The following is a 20,012-nucleotide window of genomic DNA, read 5'->3' on the forward strand; positions in this document are numbered from 1 at the left end:
GTGGGAGGAGGATGCTGCTATGAATGACAGCAGAGTAACAAATCAAAAATAATACTAACATCCGAGGAAGCTTCTTTCTCTCCCTCTCTCACTCTCCCTTTTTTCGTTTCCCTCCTTCTCTCTTTACAGAGCAGAGCAAGCTGGGGGAAGTGGGGCAAGAAATAAGCGCTCAGAAACAAAAGCACAGTAATATGAAAAGCACTGGAGTATGGCGGGAAGGGGGCAAGAAGGGCCAGGCTCAGTGAGGGAAAGAGACTGAGAGAAAGAAAGAGAGAGAGAGAGCATCGAAATTATCTCTTCATTATCAGTAGCAGCAGCACACGCCCACTTATTCACACACACACACACACACACACACACACGTACGCAGTGTATGATCACTCATAGCATGAATGATTTCTCATTTCAGACATATGACTAGCACTTTTGTCAAGTGCAGCTCGCTTTGTGAGTGTGATCAGTGGGTTGGACACAGGAGCTCATGATACACTACGATACTGAGCACTGCATAGCAGAACATTAGGAGCAAGGCTGCTGTATATAGTTTAAATTGATATCAGCATCATGACATTAATAAGGATATTTTCTGTTATCAATACATGTCATTTTGCGATAATGCAAACATATGCAAAAATCATCTCGATCACACCTAAAACATCAAAGTGATGCTAAAAGCTAAAAAGTTGACGTGGATGATGGATGGATCACACAAGACGAAACTCTTCATATGTGTAAAACAAAAAAATGTCAATAACTTACTTTATTTTTTAATTACAGCTTGTTCTGAGTCATATCATCAACCGTATCTAATCACATCAACGTGACATGATCCTGCCGAAAGTTGATTAATGATGATATTGCTTTTTCGGTCCTGCAGGCTCCTGAAACACTAGTAGCTAGGTTGAAACATGGAGCAGTTTTTTTTCAGGATTTTTCAAAGTTTTGATGGAAACTGTTGTGAAAGTCAAAACTTCAGCTTTCATTAAAGGGGCCAAATATTTTTGCTGGAGGGCTGGATTTGGCCCATGGGCTGCTATTTGCCAACCGCTGCCCTAGGATCACCTGGGTTACATAGATATTTTCTTAAAATTATCTACTACATTTTTGAAAATCTGCTGTAGTTGGACTTGGTTTTACAGGCCCTGAAGGGAAGAAATATTTTCTGTTTATCAATGATTTTCAATGGTAAAGGTAAATAATGAAGGTTTTCATGTAGTACTATGGAAAATAATACATTTCTAAGTGTTTTAATGCTCAATCTGTGGTCTATCCAGTATGTAAAGTGTAGAGGGCAGTGCTGAACAGGGTGAAGTCTGGCCAGAGATCATCTTCATTATTCAACAACAGTCTGAAAAAGGAGAACATAACTATCACTCCTGCTCTCTGGACACAGTAGGGGATCTTCTCTCCTCCTCCTCTTCATCTTCAGTTATATGGCCAGAGCTTTCTTTTTTTTTTTTTTCTCTCCTCTCACAGATACTACGTGCGTTTTGCTCCCCTTTTCTATAGCCCTCAGACATCATTAGAGCCACCCAGCATGCGACTCCTTTCCACCACCTTCCATTTTCCGTTCTATCATTTTCTTCTTCGCTTCGCCCCGTCCCTCATATCTCAACCCTCCTGCCACTCTTCCTCCCTCCCTCCCTCCCTCCCTCTCTCCCTCCCTCCCTCCCTCCCTCCTTCCTGGGGCCCCGTGCGGGAGCTGCCATAACAGGAGGTGGAATGGATTCATTTGCTCTAATGTGGTTTGGGCTGCAGCGTGGCACGGCACAGAGTGACACTTTCTCCCAGTATGCAGAGCTTCTCTCTCTCTCTCTCTCTCTCTCTCTCTCTCTGTCTCTCTCTGTGTCTGCAGTTCATGTGTTTTCAAACAGGCCAATCAACACCACTCAGCTGTGCTGGCCTCTCTCTCTCTCTCTCTCTCTCCCTCTACCCTCCTACAATCTCTGCTCTCAGTGTGTCTGTAAAAAGCCACCAGCCCTCTCTCATACACACTATTATCTCTAGTGGAAAACTCCCATAGCCAGACAGTCCCTCTTTGCTCTCATTGCCTTTATTTTCTCCGGTCCACTCCACTCTGCTCAGCCTCAGCGAACCATTTCTCTGTTTTTTTTTTGTTTTTTTTTTTACAAACCTACTTCCATCATCATATCTCTGTCTTTCTCTGTCTCACACCGCCTTCATTTGTTTTGTTCTTTGCATTATTTTGTAGACTCTGCTGCTAATCCTCTCCTCCACTAATCTCTCCCCCTCTCCTTTTCCCTCTCAGCAAAGCCAACCAACCATTAGTCATATCGCTCCCTCCGGCCTTTATAAAACTCAACCCCTCTACACAGAATCATAGCCACCGGCCTCTATAAAAAAAAAAAAAAAAAAAAAAAAAAAGTGAAATGACTTCTCCCAGGGGTGGAGAAAAAAAACTCTAAATGTTGCTGTTTGTTTATCTTCTGTTTTAATGTGACAACCACAGGAGCACCGGGCAGCTATGTGACACCCAACACTGCAATGCAAACAGCTGTGATGCGGGGATATGTGAGCTGCTCTGTTGCTGTCTATAAATATGGAGCTTCAGTTGTGGAATATTGCAGGTATGCGCTACCAGATACCCCCGGGAGCAGCCGATTATTTCACCACTCAATGTGTGAGATCAAAAAAGGAGCGTGATGGTGAGCGCAGAGGTGCCCTCCCTTTTAGGCAATACTGCACATTTGGCTCTCAGTCAGGGATGGACAGGATTATATTATGATATTTTGAACTTAATACATCAACATAAGTAGCATAAATGATATTTTGGGGGTGATAATTGATTTTACAAGATACTTACACACCTACACACAGAATTTAAGGGGCTGAATCAAATGATAATTAGGGTACGTAATAGTGAAAAATGCTCGTCACGGCTTTCCAGATGCATTAAATTTACATTGATAATAATCCTCATATTTGAAAAGATGGAAATTAAGTTCAAGTGTTTCTAATTTTTCCTTGATTAATGACTAATCAACACTGCTATCAATTAGTTTTTTGGACCAACCAGGAGAAAAAAAACATCTAAAGAACCAGATATTTTTCTCAGGAGTTGGTGGAGACCAACACAGAGCTAAAAGGAGAAGGAATATTGCACTTACAATCACCTGCTGGCCAGAGACATGACTACAAATGAATGCTAAGGTCGTTGTGTACCTGCTGGATGTGTAAATACTACAGGTGACTGTGTGTAAGTAGGCAACTGTTTGTTAATGAGTTCAGTTTACAGTAAAAGGTGATAATATGTCAGAGTTGTGTTTACAGCTTGTAGACAAAAGTCAGTTATTGGAGGTTTAAGCTCTCCCATGTTATTACCATAATGAAAGCCAGATGATGCCTAATTACTCACTCTACCATGGTGCAATATTTTATCAAAATACTTTCTAGTTTCAGTAGACAGGGGGATTTTTTATTTTATGTTTGTGTTTGTGGTCCCGTGTTGATGCATGCGCCTGTGTTTTTGTTTTGATTGTCTCGAGTGCATTAATAGCAAAAGGCCATCTATCAAACCATGAGATACGAAATCAGGTCATCCATGAGCAGAACGGAGCTTGAGCATCACATGATGAATGAATGAACTCCTTATTCCATACAATGTTCCAGTTGCTGAGGACTATAAATACCAGCTGGGGAAGATTGTATGTCCTGGCTGCCACATACGATTTTCCACTGTCACGAAAGGCAAGATTCTATCACTTGTGATGCACAAGGGGTGAAACAGGCTGTGTGTGTGTGTGTGTGTGTGTGGAGAACACAAGGCCAATGTCTAGTCTTTATCACAGCAACAGGCCATCAGAGGACTGCCTGAAATACTGAGCACTTTCAGTGAGAGTGCATAAATCTTATAACCTTTTGAGAAGAGTTTGTGAGAGGAGAGGAGAGGAGAGGAGAGGAGAGGAGAGGAGAGGAGAGGAGAGGCAGATTGTGATTGACAGTGTAGTCTGACAGGCTTGTGTAAAGCTAACCTTATGGGCCTGACTCCAGCAGAGCTGTTAGCTCACACACCGCCCCCTGTGACTGCTGAACGGGTAAACTGACAAATTCCATGTCCTTCGGTTTCAGCGCCAGCAAACTGCTGACCCAAATGCAATTAAACAACATCCACCCGGGGTGAGTGTAACACATCAATGTACGCTAGCATATGAATGTGCATGTGATAGTCTATGTGAGGAGAGTGATGAAGTGTGTGTGTGCAGGAAAAGAGTAGCAGAGAGACAGGGGCAGAGAGTGAGACTTACAAAGAGTGAGTGTGATTCAATCTGCTCAGTAAGCCATGAAATGGTATTGGTGTCATTAGGGAGAGCAAAAATATATCTGTGCCAGTCTGCCCTCCACTCCCCTTGTCTTTGACACTCCAAAAGCAAAATCCTTACAAAAGAAAAGAAGAAAAAAAAAAAAAGCAACCAGCCGAGCCTCTCTACACTTGGCGGAACAAAACGTCCTACAGTGCCGCAGCTCCTGTCGAGCAACCTTTATTTCTCCCTCTGATCCTTTATGGGACAAATCCAATTGACCATAAAAGTATTTCCAATTAGGAATCATTCTGAAATCAGTTTGAAATAACACACACAGTGCGGGCAAGTACATTACAAAACATGCCTTTTATTGCGAGACTCTCAGGAAAAAAGGTTATTACACAGCTGCGCGGGGACAGCTTTATAAGCATCAAAAATACATGACAAAAACAAACAAATTGACTGTCAATTAAGCAACTCCAGATGGTTTAATCAGATGACAGATTAATTTGTTCTCTTCTTTAGAGATTCCTTTTATAGCTGCCTGCATTGCACTTCATTCAGTAATGATGTGATTTATGATTATTTATCCCCACAACGGATTTTCTTTGACAAGTTAAGGTGGTGATGACATCTGCAGACAATATTCAAAATTAGGATGTTCAACCTCTAGAAAGAAGAGCCAAAAATACTCTTAGAAATGTTGCATTTTAGGATTAAGAGCTGGTTTGATCAAGCGCTCCCTGTGTATCGCATTACGGCGACAAAGTGGAGTTTTAATAGTATCAAGTGGAGGAATATAGCTAAGATATTTAAAATTTAATCTAAAACAATTACAGAAACCTTATTGATTTTTTCCACCATCTTGCCTGCAGAATAAGGGACTTGTTCAAGGACACTGGAACAAGAGTGATGTTTGCTAATACATGCACCAGGTCCTCCGATAGAACAACAGTCTGTGTGACCGGCGATGCAGACAAAATACAAACAAATCACGTTTTCGAGCTTTGCGCACAAGTTTAATCTTTTGACGGGTGGATTTTTTTTTTTTTTTTTTGCAGAAACGTCTAAATAACCTTATAGACAGCGAGACCTTCCTACACGGACAGAGGTGAGAGTGATGCGCTCATTCATCTCGCTCTGTGTGTGTGTGTGTGTGTGTGTGTTTGTTCACCACCGTGTGTCAGAGCGAGGGTACGAGTAGCAAAGAACACAAAACATCTGCTTGCTGTGAAAATGAAACACCCTAATGGCGTACGCAGAGCACCAGTTTCATTCACTGAAGGGACGATCCACACAGGTACTATTTGGCACAGTGAGCACAAGAACCGATGTTGAAAGGCTAATGTGCTTCACTGCAGCTTTTACAAAACACCCTCTTAGTGCCGCTAAGCACTCAACTAGTGTGTGTGTGTGTGTTCATTTGTGATCTCAAGTATTGTTACACAAAGTCCATCCTATCAGCTTATCTTCGCATGTGTGCAAAACATGTCCAAATGATGTTTGACATAGCAGGCAAACACAGAAACACATCTTCAAGCCTGAAGAGGCTTTAATGTGTGTATTTGTGATCTGATCTGCTTTCTCTCTAAAATGCTCTGTCTCTGCTTGTGAGATTTGAGGTATGTGGAAAGGGAGCGCGGGAGGGAGGATGAGACAGACAAATAGAGAATGGGAAGAGAGAGGCAGAGAGAAAAACACTCACACAACATATTACATGTAGTGGGAGGCAGGGAGAGACGTGCGGGGAGAGATAGGGGGGGAAATGGTTGCAGAGCAGGAGAGAGCGATGGCGAGAGGTCATCCCCGGGTAATTTGTTTTGGTCCTCTCAGAGCGCAGACACACAGGGAGCAGGTAAACCAATTACAGTGTGACATGAATCACTAAGACCTACAGGCAGCCACGCAGCTGGGCCGGCCAGCCAGCCAGCCAGCCAGCCAGCTTGCCTGCTCAGCCAAACACCCGACCGTGTGCACGCTGTCTCTCTCCCTAAGTGCTGGTCAATCACATGCCACAGCCTTCGCTCCTCCCTTGACCATGATTGCACATCTGGAGGGAGCTGATGAGAGAAAACAACATAATTTCCCCATGGCTTCAGCGCTGAGAGATTTTGTGAAGCTCCGACGGCTTTTTCTGTTTATTTTGAACAAATCTGGATGTTCTTCTGAAGAAAAATGCTTGACCCAAAAAACTAGCGGTGAAGTAGCAATGCAGCAAGCATCTCCAAAAAACCGACACTTCCACGATGATGTGCTCCATCTGCGATAAATCAAATCTAATCTGACTGTGTGTGTGTTTTTGGTTCTTCAATTCCGTCCCATTTTCAAACCACAAACAATAATGATAATGATACGGTTTCTTTGAAGAAGCACAAGGTTGGATGTCAGATCTCCATGGATGTCGAAGCCAAGCCAAAGTATTTACACGACAAAGACTTAAGCAATTACTTTAATTTCCTTAATCGCCCGACGGCTGTCAAAACGATGTCGTGTCACATCAACGCCACTGGCTATATAACATAGAAACAGGAAACAACTTGTAAATAAACAATCATCTTGGTCCCTTTCTCTGTGGCAACAGCGCTAATCCTCCAGTTGATGCTAAACTGACAGGAGCGTCATGAAAATCCGCCCATCCTCAGAAGAGAATGAAGTTGACAAGGAGAGAGATTCAACAACAATTATAGATTCTGATGGTACAAATATAGTCTGGGGAAAAAAATCACCATTTTACGATTATTATGCATTAATCTATTTCACAATACTGCGGATGGATAAAATCACATGAGCATGTTTTGTTTTGAAGAGGCAGCAGAAGACAAACACCTCGCCAAGGATTTTGCAACAGTGGGTTGAACTGTAGCAGCACCGGAGGTAGTTTGAAAATGAAAATAAATAATCCATGCCAAGATGAGCTTTGACTGGACATCGCAGTAATGACTTTAGTTGATTTCTAATGTTTAAAATATAGTATTTTTAATTATTATTATGAATGTAAGATTGAGATGAAATTTACTGATCCCCTCGGGGGGAAATATTACTAATGTAGGTAATAAACTGAAGTGTTTTTATTATCAACTGTCATCCATGTCTGTTTTCTTAATTCATTTTTAATAATCTATTTTAATAATGAATCTGATTTCTAGTTTTAGTAAAAATGAAAGAAAGAAATTGAGAACATCTCTCATGCAGGTGTTATTAATCACTAATTAGATTCCATGCTACGGTGCTGGAAGTCTACAAGATCCTAATGTTAAGTTTTACACCATATATTTGCCGACTACACCAGTATTTACTCAACATAGACGGGAGGAAGCAACAGGATGTAAATGGTTGTATTGAAGCTCTTGAGGGGATTACGTGCTGTAATTTATAAACGGTGTAATGCTCCTTTTCCTGTTTTGTTTCCATTGGTTTACTTTGGACTGAAAGTTCAACTCTTCACTCACCTCTACTTTGTTGATTGTAAGTGACATGTTTATATTTAATTCCCTACCAATCCAATGTTTCCTTAAGTAACTTGTTACTAAAGTAATGTTTTTTAACTTAGTTATTACTTAGTGTATCACCTTCACTTAAGCATGTACAGCTGAATTTTCTTCGTCAAGTTTTACAAATTGGAGATCAGTATTCTTGAACAACCCCCTGACCATTCTTTATGTAGCCAAAATACTCACACACTGACGACTTAAGGCGTTTTTTTTGGTGGATACAACACTTCAATGTTGGGTCCCTCAGCCATTGCCAGAACACCTCTAATCTCCTTTACCTAATGTAGCCCCCCTCACTCTTGTGACAGCACGCGTACCTGAACTTGTTGGAGCACGGCCACGTTTGCTTCAATTGATTTTCCTCACTGTACAACCATTGTTCATAGAAAAATAACGAACCATAATGTTCCTTTTTTGAGAGTAAGAACAGAACACTCGTACTAGCTGAGCCGTTTTAAAGCGGGGTTAATAGTGAAAATGGTTAATAGTGAAATCGGTTAATCACCGCAACCCTACATTGGACTGGATTAGATATCACCTTGGCACTTGGTTTTTTGTTTGATGTGGCCTTGGTGCACGTTGTAGATTCAGGAGGGGTAAATATTTGATGAAGGGCGTTATGGTGTCAGGCTTGCTGCTGCCAGGGGCTGTTCTAAGAGAGCGACTAATAAAGACAGCAGCAGGCAGGTTGTCGATCACCGCTGGGCGCTGGCTGGGTAGAAGTGGCTGGAGAGCGGAGTGGAGCCTGCCGCCCCCTCAGCGTGTTTACCAAAGCACCGGGTCTTCTAATGTTAGCTCAGCGGGCTAGCTCAGCTCTTCCCTTGACTGTACATCAGTATGCATTCTCATGCATTTGTACACACACACACACACACACAGAGCACCAGTGGGGCTGCAGTGAGACACAGTTGGAAGATGTTAAATCTACCATCTTGCTGCCCCTTGAAATTAATAAGGGCCTCTGAACTGCTCTCTGAGAGCCACTAACTGGCCATTTGCACTGCCTGGCTCCACTGGAAAAGACATTCCCTGCTTCCTCTCATGAACCCTTCACTCTGTTTCCCCCTTTTTTTCCCCCCTCATCCTCTCTTCATCACACCCGTTGCTCTCTTTCCTCTCTGCCTATTTCACCCCAACAATTTCCTATTTTTCTTCCCTCCATCTCTATTGTCTTCCTTCCATCTTCACGCTCTTCATCTCAGTCCCCTCTCCTCTTTTTCCGCCACCCCCACTCCTTGTTCCCTCCCTCCCTACATACTCCTCTTTTTTTTTTTCTTTCTCTCTCTCTCTCTTTTTCTCTCTCCATTCCTCTGGCCCTAAAACCAGCCCCTCGGCCGCCCGCTTGTGCTCACTCAGATGGCTGTTACCATGACAACCCTGTTCTTTCAGCTCTCGCAAAATAATGAAGACAATGTGTTTTCCATTTAGATGAGTTTTCTGGCGCAGCGGGGAGATATGGAGTGTCCATCTTGCCTCCTCTTTCACTGCGGAGGAAATGTAATAAAAAAAGGGGTTTCTAACCTCTCTCCCTCTCCCTCTCTCTCTCTCTCTCTCTCTCTCTGACACTCTTTCGCTCTGCCTCTTTCCCTCTCTCTCACACACTTGCACACACTTGCAGGTTAGGGTGCAGTGTAATCCAGCTGGGTGGTAAAGTGAGCTCAGTGTTTTTACCACACTGGAGAGAATAGCAGCAAAAGGTAAGACCTGGCTGGTAGCGCAAGAAAGCAAATCATCTGCAGCAATTTGTACGCATCTGCAGTGTCAGGAGTGACAGGTAGAGATGGGACTTTGCTGATTTTTAAAAAAAAAAAAAAAAAAAAAGCATTCAAATCATAGTGGCCAGCTTGTCTTGGCGATAGCAGAAGCTGGTCTAACGTGATAGATTACAGCATCCTGCTCCCTGTTGTCAAATCCAAGCTCTGACAATGATAAACTGTGAACATTTCAAGTCTTATTTGGTGGTTTTTTGGACTTAGCGATGATATTTTCACAGCATAATGCTCCAGTGCGGGAATAAATGACATGACAACTAAAATTGATGGAAAAAGCTTTCTTTTTCTTTCTCTCGCTGGTGCAGATTTATTAACTCGCAGCACACAAGAGGGGGAACTGCGAGCCAACCACTTGTTAAGGAATGAAAAGTAACATTTACGCTGCTCGGAGAGGTAATTCAGTTGCAACATACCGGCATTTTCACCCGCGGGAGGGGGGGGTTTCAACATAAACAAGCAAATCCTGATTTTTTTTCCTTCTTCACTGCTAATGACAGCAGTGTTGCAATAAAAAGCTTTGGATGTGAAAGTAGACGTTGCATGAGTTAAAGGTAACCTTGTGTCTCTAGTTCCAAGTTGTTTGTGTACATAAAGAGTGTCAGGACTTTGCAAAGCCTTAAAAGTTACACGCATAAATGAAAAAGTTGATCTGCATAAGTCAGGACGTGCTTTTCTGTATATCGCACACTCTTCATGTTCCTTTTGAGACTCTACACAGCCTTCTGACCGAGAGAGAGAGAAAAGACACATATGAGAGAAATAGAGAGAGGGAGCAGTATAATATGTGTATGTCTGCCTGTTTACAGTGGAAATAGTGAGTCTGGGACATTTTCTTTGGGTCTCTTTTCCAGTGTTTATGGAGAGCGGTGAGGAACAACACTTCCTGAGAGGAAAGCCAGCTTTCCGAGCCCAAACCCTCTTCCAAGCCCCGCAGACGGGGAACGCTCTGTCTCCAATTTATGTTTTCCACCCAGTGCCGCGTAAACACGAGAAACTGGTGTGTGTGCGTGCTGTGTACAAGCGGGGGTGTGTTTCAGATAATACACACACACACACACACACACAGACACACACACACAAAACAAAGGCAGGCAGGCAGACTAATCATGGACAAATGTGCCAAAACATCTCAGAACGCAATGATAGCCCGCCGCTCCCAGTGTTTACCAGCTGTAATAGACCTTTCTCATGGAAAAGGTGTTACAAGAAGATGACACGCAGAGGGTCAAGCCTCATCTAAATCCCACTCCACTTACTCTCTCAAGTTTTCTCTTCCTGACCTGTCAACACTGGTGACAGAGGGATTTTAAAAAAAAAAGAGCGTTGGGAGGGGGACTCTCTCCACTTCTCACTTTCTCTCTCTCTCTCTCTTTCTCTCTCTCCTTGCCTGCCTGCCGCCCTCCACTCATTCTTAATTACATCCAGATCAGACTATTAATGAAGTCAGTCTGATTTTAACAACACCTACAGGGAGTGAAGGAAGGCTTTCCTCAGCCAGCGAACATATCAAATCAAATCTGGCTCCTGGCCTTGACAGCTTTTGTGGCCAATTAAAATGACACGCTAAAGCAAAGAAAGGCTGCAACTAAGGATTATTGTCATTGTCGATTAATCCGTCGATAATTTTTATGTGCGCCGAATGTCAGAAAATAATAGTCCAAAGTCTTCCAAACCGAAAGATATTCAATTTATAGTAAACGTGTGTTAAACTGAGATCAAATTAATCGATTGTCAAAATAGATGATTATTTTTCAGCGCTGAAGTAGATAGCTGGGTGCAATGAGGCAGATTTCAGCCCGCTGTAAATCCATCAGCTCTTCGCTGTTTGAAGTGCAGGAAGGTGGTGACAGCTCACCCTGTGCGTTGATGTATACGCTTAAACAAACCTGATCATTAGCTACGGAAACACCATCACACCACCTTCTTTTCTTATGTATGTTTACTCGCCTGCTGTGAGGTAAAACTATCCGCGTTTGATCCTCAAAGCGTATACCGCCAGTGATGCACATACAAACACATGTACAAATACAAAGTGGGGGTTGTACGTTATATACTTCCATATGTATGCAGCAGTGATGGCAGCCTTTTGATGAGCAGGTTGCCTATATGGGGGCTTTAAAGTGCTCCAATGATGCAGTTGCTTCCCACACGCATCCATATTTGATGTACAGGATGTGGCGGGAAACAGCCTCTGTGCTCCAGGCACTCTGATCTTCTCAAGACACTCCTGTCAAATAGCAGAATGTGCGCAGTAACAGGCTCATCTATATGTTTACACATGTGAGCCTGTGTGTGTGTGTGTGTGTCTGTGTCTGTGTGTGTGTGTGTGCCACAGGGTGTGTGTTTTTGTCTGTGTTTGCACTCGAATGTCTGCCTGTCTCTGTAATACCATTGTCCGCTGCCACCTGCAGAGCACAGCGGCATTAGAAAACCCACATACACACACGCGCAAATCCCAACAGATCAAAACACTGCACTCCATCAAATCCAGTGAAAAGCCTGTTCACTGATGATCTGGTGTGAAGACAACAGGCTGCTGGAGAGGGAGATGGAGACGGAGAGCGAGGGAGGGAAAGAAAGGGAGAGGTGAGGGGTGAGAGTGGTTGAGGCAGTGAAGCAATCTGGGAGTGGCCGACTGCAGGGGCTTTTATTATCAGCCATTGTAAAGGAGCTAGGTGGGATAATTGGTCTCCTAAGCTCAATGCGCAGCATGCATTTTTAATGAGCCCACACTGTTGCTCATTTAATATATAGGCAAGAGATTGCAGATAAGGAAGAAATGCTGGACGTTTCTAGAGGAAGAGGGACTGAGGTAGAGATGGAGATGTTGAATTATTCCTCTGTTTTGACCGTTGTTATTAGTAGTTTGTTGCATAACTACTGTATAAATATCCTATCATGCTAGAAAGACTTGTACTGAATAGACTATGTGAACTGAGAGTGATACAATGTGTAAATCTATAATTTATATAAACATAGTATATAAGCAATTATGCTTCAGTGTATTTTTCTTCACTGTGATTCACTGTGTCTCCTACCAATACAATAAATGAATATTCCTTGATATTTTCATATAATGTTATTGTTCAGTTTCAGCTGTCCAAATGAATGAAGTGGAAATTTGTTGCTGTTATGTTTTAAGTTTTTGTTCTGCACATGTGAAGAGTTTGGTCTCATGTAATGCAACAGATTTCAGATACACATGGTGTGATTATTCTGTATACCGATATCATAAAACAATTATATTATAATTATCATTGCATATAATTAATACAGTGATACTGATTTTAGGGTCATAACTAACTACTATTTTAAGTAGTATCAATTAACCTGCTAATTATTTTCACGTTTAGTGACTTAATCATTTAGTCTATGAAAATATCAGACAATAGTGAAACATGTCCAAGGCGACATCTTCAAGATGCTTGTTTTGTTTGACCAACAGTCAAAAACCCAAAGATGTTCAGTTCAATATCATAGAAAACTGAGAAAACCAGCAAATATTCACATTTGAGAAGTTGGAACCACTGAATATTTTTGCATTAAAAAATGTCAGATCTAATTGAGCTCAACCATATGGCCCAGCCCTAGTCTCCTGCTCTTACAGACAGACAGCAGATTATATCAATCATTCTTCTAATAAACTTAAAAAAAACACACACAAAAAAACAACCTTTCATTATCTTAAAAGGGACAGAGAGGAAGGATTAGCCACTATGGACTTAAGAGGGTGATTGAATCTCATCAATTCCCTCTGTGACACACCGAGAACCATGGTCTACACATCCATGTCCACTATGCACTGCCGGTAAGCCGCCAATTCTGAGAGACCAATCCTCCTCGGTGGTGGGAAATTACAGTTAGCGAATAAAACGCACAGCAGCTCCAGCCAAGACTTCTGACCTGTCAAAGCACCTCGTAATGTTCTTACTGACCTCAAAGCAACAAAAAGAACAACCCTTCGCATTACAGCGGTCTGAGGCGAGCATTAGAGGGCTGCTCCGACCAGGAAGTTAAGAGGCTGGTGGCAGGGAGCAGAAGCACCCGAGTTTAAGTGAATTAAGAAAACTAAGTCGCGTTTAGCCCCGGCACGAGTCCATCTCTCCTTGTTGGAGGGCATAATGCCTGGGCTGCCACCTCGTAATAGCATTAAACACCTCCCAAAGTGATGTTTGAGAGTGCGTACGCTGCCCACAACCCAAAGGCTGTAAAAGGCTGTTTATAATGGAGGACAATGGAGCACTTGGACTTAGAACAAAAAATGGTTAGGAAGAAGAAGCGGGAGGGAGGGGGGGGATAAAAGACGAGTGGCAGGATGGATAAAGAGAGGACGAGAGGCAGAGAGGAGAGGTGGCAGGTGGAGGGAGTTTGATTAATGACAGGTCTTTTTGCCTCTCTGTCTCTACCCCCCCCTCCTTCCAACACTACTTCCTTCAGGGACCCCACACACCTCCTCCAGCATCCTGCTCCGGAGCCCTCCATGAGATCTCCAGTCTGGGACCATCCATCAACCCTGCTCCCGTCCTGGATGTATGAAGTAACCAGCTACAACAAAGGACCCCACTGCCCTTCTAGTACCCTTAACACTGCCCCAGTCTGCTCTCTCTGTCTTCACCCCAATTAACTATCATAAAATATACCCTTTACACTTTCCCACATCTAACAAAAGCCTGGTAAAATATGATTTAAATCAGATATTGGTGGTTAAAAAGATAAGTCAAGAAGAGCATGAATATGAGCGAACAGTCAATGTCATCTTTTGGTATTGAAAGTGAGTATTGAGGTACGATACTACACTTTGAGAAGCTGGGAACCGCAAATGTTTGGCGTCTTGTCCTTGATAAATGAACGTTATATCAGCATCGTACCCAGAAAGTGAACCTATAGAGTTCCTGAGAATGAATGCATGAAGCTGTTTATAAGTAGAGAATGAATGGCCATGATGAGGGACACACGACTTATGTACTCCATGCATACATCATTACACAGGTCTGTGTATACTGTACTCTGTCAGGGTGGTTAAACAGGGTAAGTAGACATCAGGCCACGGTCGTTCTCTTTGATGCGAGTACAAAAGCTGTCTAGCGGATGTGAGCTAGCCCCCACCTCCACCGCCACCCCCCACTACCAAACACCCCCCCCCCCCCCCCCCCCCCCCCCCCCCCCCCCCCAGCCCAGTGGCCAATCCTCTCCTCTGACTGAGCAACACACACAAACAGAGAGAGCTGAGCATAAGCATCTGGATCACACAAATGAATTCTATTTTCTGACGGCAGACAGACGGACCCGCCGGACGGCAGCCGCTAATCTTTCGCCTCCCCCCTCCTCCTCCTCCTCCCACCGCCACCTATAATCCCTATCAGAGAGACAGACGACGAGAAAGAAAGAGTTTAGGACAGTGAGAGAGAGAGACGGAGAGGGAGGGACACTTGCATAATGGCCGAAAATAGGCTTGATCTTATCCTGAAATGAAATGGACTGCCCACTGGCGAAATAAACACTTGTTGGCCACTTTGCTGATGCTACTCAACACAATGGATGACGGATGATGTTTCATTCACACTCTTGGCTGCCTTGTTTGATTTGCTGGCACAGCGGAGTGTATATAGTAGGAGAAATAATAAACTTCGCAGTCCGACGCGAGCTGCGGCAGCGTAGGTCTCACTCAAGTCTTGTTAGGTGACAGAAGACTCGACTGCAAACACTCTCCGAATGAGAAAACACATGCCAAGAGCCATATTTCTTCCAATTACGTGTAACTGACTTGTAATTTAGCCCAATCTCCTGTGGGTCTATGTGTGACCTGCCACAGTAGTGGAAGGGGAGTAGCCATAAAGATGAGGTGTATGAGTGTGTGTCTGGTGCACTACAATATGTGCTTTGTATTCATTGCAGATAACAGGAGGCCGTTGGAGGAGAGAAAACAGCAGCCATTGATTTTGTGTGCTGGGCTGGCGTTTCTCCATTCCAAAGTCTGGTCGATACACACACCGAGAGCAGGGAGCACCAGAGGGGGGGGGGGGGGGGGGGGGGGGGGGGGGGGGGTTGAGGGGGGTTATACACCACTCTGGACACTGCATACACACACATACATATCTGCAGTCAACAGCGAGTGGACACAAGGCCTGTCAGGTAATCACAGCTATCTTATTACCTGCCGGCACATTCAATTCAAACACACACACACACACATGATCCGAGGCAAATACCGTCACTTTGCAAACACAGGCCTGAATGAAAGCAAAATGAACAAATTAACTCAATAAGGCAATTTCTTTACTGTGAGCAGGGCAGGCGAAGGTGGGGGCATGTTTCAGCATTAAATCCTTTATCAACTAGCCGGCAAATCAAACATTGATTTTCATGAGCCACTGTGCCGGGGGCAATAAGGATCTCCCTCATCCACTGAGGCAGTGCTGGCCACACACACACACACACACACACAGACACAAAATACACACAAACACACTGACAGCAGACAGTTAAAGAAGTTTATGTTGAATAGTAAAGGCCGCAATCTGAATAGGGAAAACATTCGCGAGCCTGTTCTGTTAGTTGGTGGAGTTTGGAGCCAGAGGGACGCTCCGGTCAGCTTTGACCAAAGACGGACTGACGCGTCTGACGCATGAGAGGGGCACAATGATGAGCATGACAGTTCGACTCATCCTTCTGTTTAATGAGGCTCACAAAAAAAATGACTTCACTATAATAGCTTATGTTGAGTTTTTCTTTACTGCTGACCGATGCTTTTCTGCACATGTGCCATTTTTTTTTTTTATCAGTGTCCCATAAAAACCTTGAAATCCATGAAATCAAATCTTCAGAGTCAAAAAGCCTTATGGTATATGATATTTTGTATATATAACCTACTCTACTTTTTTTTATACGAGAGTTCGAAGTCATTCGGCAAACTCTTTTAACTGCACAAACTTCTTGTAAATTGCTGGTTTTACTTGATGAATACCACCTGTTTATGAGTAGACGTGTGTTTGTGAGATTTGATTGCTTAATCGACTCCAAATTACTATATCATGTAAGGTTACCTGTTCCTCTCTGTTTGAGGGCAAAGTTTCATTCACAAAAACGAGCCAAAAGAAGAATTTCACACCGCAGCGCTTGAGTTCCTGCTGTTGGAAATTTACAGTGTCAGCAGCGGTATTAGGAGAGCTGTCAACGCCGTGTCATTGCACAGCTGTACCATGATATGAATAAAGATGAAATGGTCTGACACGTGAGATCGGATGCCCCCCCCCCCCAAAAAAAAATCTTGCAAAGTGGTTCATGACTTATGTGGGAGACCGTGAGGCAGCCGTGTGAGAGCGAGAGGGTGAGAACTTTCTTTTCAACTAATGTCATGCCAAAATATGCCAATAAAACCCTTTAAAAAGTAAAAAAAAAAAAAGAAGAAAAAAAAATCTCCAAGGTCATTCAAATTAAGGCGTTATCTGTCAATCAAGTGTTGGTTCCCCCTGTGGAGAGAAGCAGACTATTTGTTTATGACTCATACGACAGGCCTGGACCAATCTAGAATTTTATTCATAGATGAAATTACAAGTTGTAACTGTAATTGCGATGTGTAATTATAAGTCATCATACATAACTTCTATGTGGATCTTAAATACAAATCTTTTCATACGAGCGGTTCGAGCGGACGCCTCAGTGTCTCCTGTACTGTGAAAAAATGTTACTAATCCTTCCGTCACATCTCGAAGAAAAAAAAAGCACTGTTGCTTATCAATTAAGCGTCCACACAAAAACATTCAAAAGCGTATTTCGACATAGGAGCGTGAAGCTGAAAAAGTCAAAACCTGACTCAAACTCCGCTGAGCACACACCGGGTCATTCTCAAACCAGTTCGCCCCCGTGAAATTAAACCGTTGTGACATTTTAAGCTGTTAGCTGAAAGCAAGTCAGACACAGAGGATGACGAAGAGGCACACACAGAGGCACCCAGAAACATTCGCATGTAAAAGATACACGCACAGGGAAGCGAAATGGAAAAAACAGGCTCAGGAAATTGGCCAGTTCCTGTATGAGAGAGGTAGAGAAGGAAAGAGTAGGAGGGGGGTGGAGGGTGGGGGGTGGGGGGGGGTCGAATGGAAGAAAACAAGAGGGAGAGAAAAACTGGCAGAGAAAGACAGACAACGGGCCTTACGTAACTCCGGTGTCACTGTATTCTTATTTTTCAGACGTACCGACACGTCAGATTGTCGCGAGTTTCCACTAATTATTTGAGCCAGCGAGTCTTCTGAGGAAACGATCGCTTTTTTTACGATGAGTTTCTCCTGAGACTGTCAGGATGTGGTGGTATGTACATTACAGTACGCGCGAGTAACTTTGTACAAGCACAGATATATAAGAGCCAGTTTGTTAATTTGTGAAAACGTCAAAAGATACATTGGTGTGAATGGATTAAACATGAAAGAGATCTAAGAAGCTGATCTGAGAGACCAAGAACAAATCAAAGTTGGTATATGGATATGTGTAATAAGTGTATATATATATGTGTGTAATTCTCCTTTAACGTTTTATATAAACATAAATGGAAGATGAGTTGTTCCAGGGTGTCTCCATACTTTTGGGCACCAGTCCCGTGATGCTGAATAAGAATAAGCAAAGAAACATTATAAATGACTTAAGTAATGAATGAATGTATGTCTGCAGTGTCTGCAAGGGATTATTTAACAATTAATCAATTACAGTCATTAATTAATCAAGCAACAGATATAAATAATACTGAAACACACACACATCGAATGTGTCCTTGTACATGTTATGTATTTGTGTATGGCCCGTGGAGCAGGACAGATGACCCCGGCTGTAATCTGAGCCTTTGGTTTTCCACTCTAACGTGAAACCAGACAGACACCTGACTCTCTGGATTCTTGTTGATGCGTGTGGACACTGACACCTGTGCATCCTACATAGACACGTACAAACAATTCAAACAGGCACATAAAGGATGCTTTCAGAGACGCACAAAACCCGCACTCAAGCGAGACTTGTGTGTCATTATCGTTATACACACACACACACGCAAACACACGGCTCTCACTTTAAGCGAGCATTTCACAACATGAGCAGCAGATATTAAGATGACTGTCTATTGTGTCCGCTGCAGTGGGAGAGTGTGTGTGTGTGTTTGGAGAAAGTAACAAAAGAGACACAGTTAGAAAGCGCTGCTCATGTTTCTACAGTAGACATGGCGAGTCTTTGTTAAAAGGACGGACACGGATGAAAAAAAGTCGTCTATGTAGAGAAGAAGCGGAGGAGCGAGTAGCCGGACTGCTGTGATTCTTAGTGTTAACCGATTCTTTGATCAAATATTTCCAGATCTCAATCAGAACGTTAAAAGTTTGTATTGTCAACAGATACCGTAAAAAAAAGCCAAACCAATCAACTTCTCTACTCCGTCTGTGTGGTTCCAAGCCCACTGATTCCTACTGAAGACGTAAATCTTTCAAAACTGGTCACAAATAAATATTTTCACTTTTTTTATAACGGCTAAGTAATTTCATAAAACAGCTGCGCACTGTGGTTTTACACAAATATTACTCAAACAGGAGTTAACAGTGTGTCTGTTGGGGACTATTTACAGCCATGGATTTGGTGTTCTAGTGAGTATTTACGACTGCGGGACAGTGTATGTGGAATAGAGTCAAAATAAACTGCAGTGCCTATGCTTATGGCAGTAAAGGGACACGTTACCCAGTGCAACGGTGTGGCTCACTGATGTGTTTTTGAAGCAATATGCCACATCAGGCTTTGACTACACAGACGACACTTATTAAAAGGATCGATTCATTGTTGGTTTTCATTTGATTTGTTGAAAAAAATAACGTCTATCTTAAATATTCCTAAAAGAGACTAATTGGAAAAAGTATCATTATGCGATTGGTACCAAAACTCAGGAACTGTACTGACATTTTAAACAATACCTAGCAGTATATGTGTTTAATCCCCAGCTACTGTATATGTAATCAGCCCTAAGGACAGTGGTTAGATAACCAGGGTGTATGCGTGAATTCAGTGAAGGTCGCACTCAAAGACTGGAGCTCTAACAGCACACACATTCATTAGATAATGAACTGAGATTGATAAAACAAACATATCTACTGTATAAATGGTATGTCCATGTGTCTACATGCATGTAAGCATGTCCTTTTACTTTTCACAGTTCATTAAGACAAGCCACTTCACCTCTGGCTGTTGAATGGGGGGAGCAGCAGCTCCAGGCTCATTGTGGATCCACTAATCCTTCACTTATCTGAACCACGTCAATACTGCTGCTGCTGCTGCTACAGCCCCCACCTTCCACTCCATTCTCTGCTTTTCTCTCTCTCTTTCTCTGTTTCCCCTCTCTTCAATTTTCCTCCTCACCCTCAGCTCTTCCCGCCCTGCAGCTCTCATTCCAGCCTTGCATCCCCCCACCACCCAACCCCACAAGGTGCTGCTTGAAATCCATCCTATCTCTTTTTCCCCTCCTC

General features: G+C 43.0%; 1 protein-coding gene across 7 annotated transcripts in view; it reads right to left on the minus strand.

Annotated features, from left to right (window-relative positions):
- zmiz1a (zinc finger, MIZ-type containing 1a) overlaps window positions 1-20,012 on the minus strand; it is a 104,140-nt gene that overhangs the window by 36,762 nt on the left and 47,366 nt on the right. The gene's annotated exons all lie outside the window — the stretch shown is intronic.

This window comes from Thunnus maccoyii, chromosome 14 (genome assembly GCF_910596095.1).
Source record: "Thunnus maccoyii chromosome 14, fThuMac1.1, whole genome shotgun sequence".
NCBI classification, from domain to species: Eukaryota; Metazoa; Chordata; class Actinopteri; order Scombriformes; family Scombridae; genus Thunnus; species Thunnus maccoyii.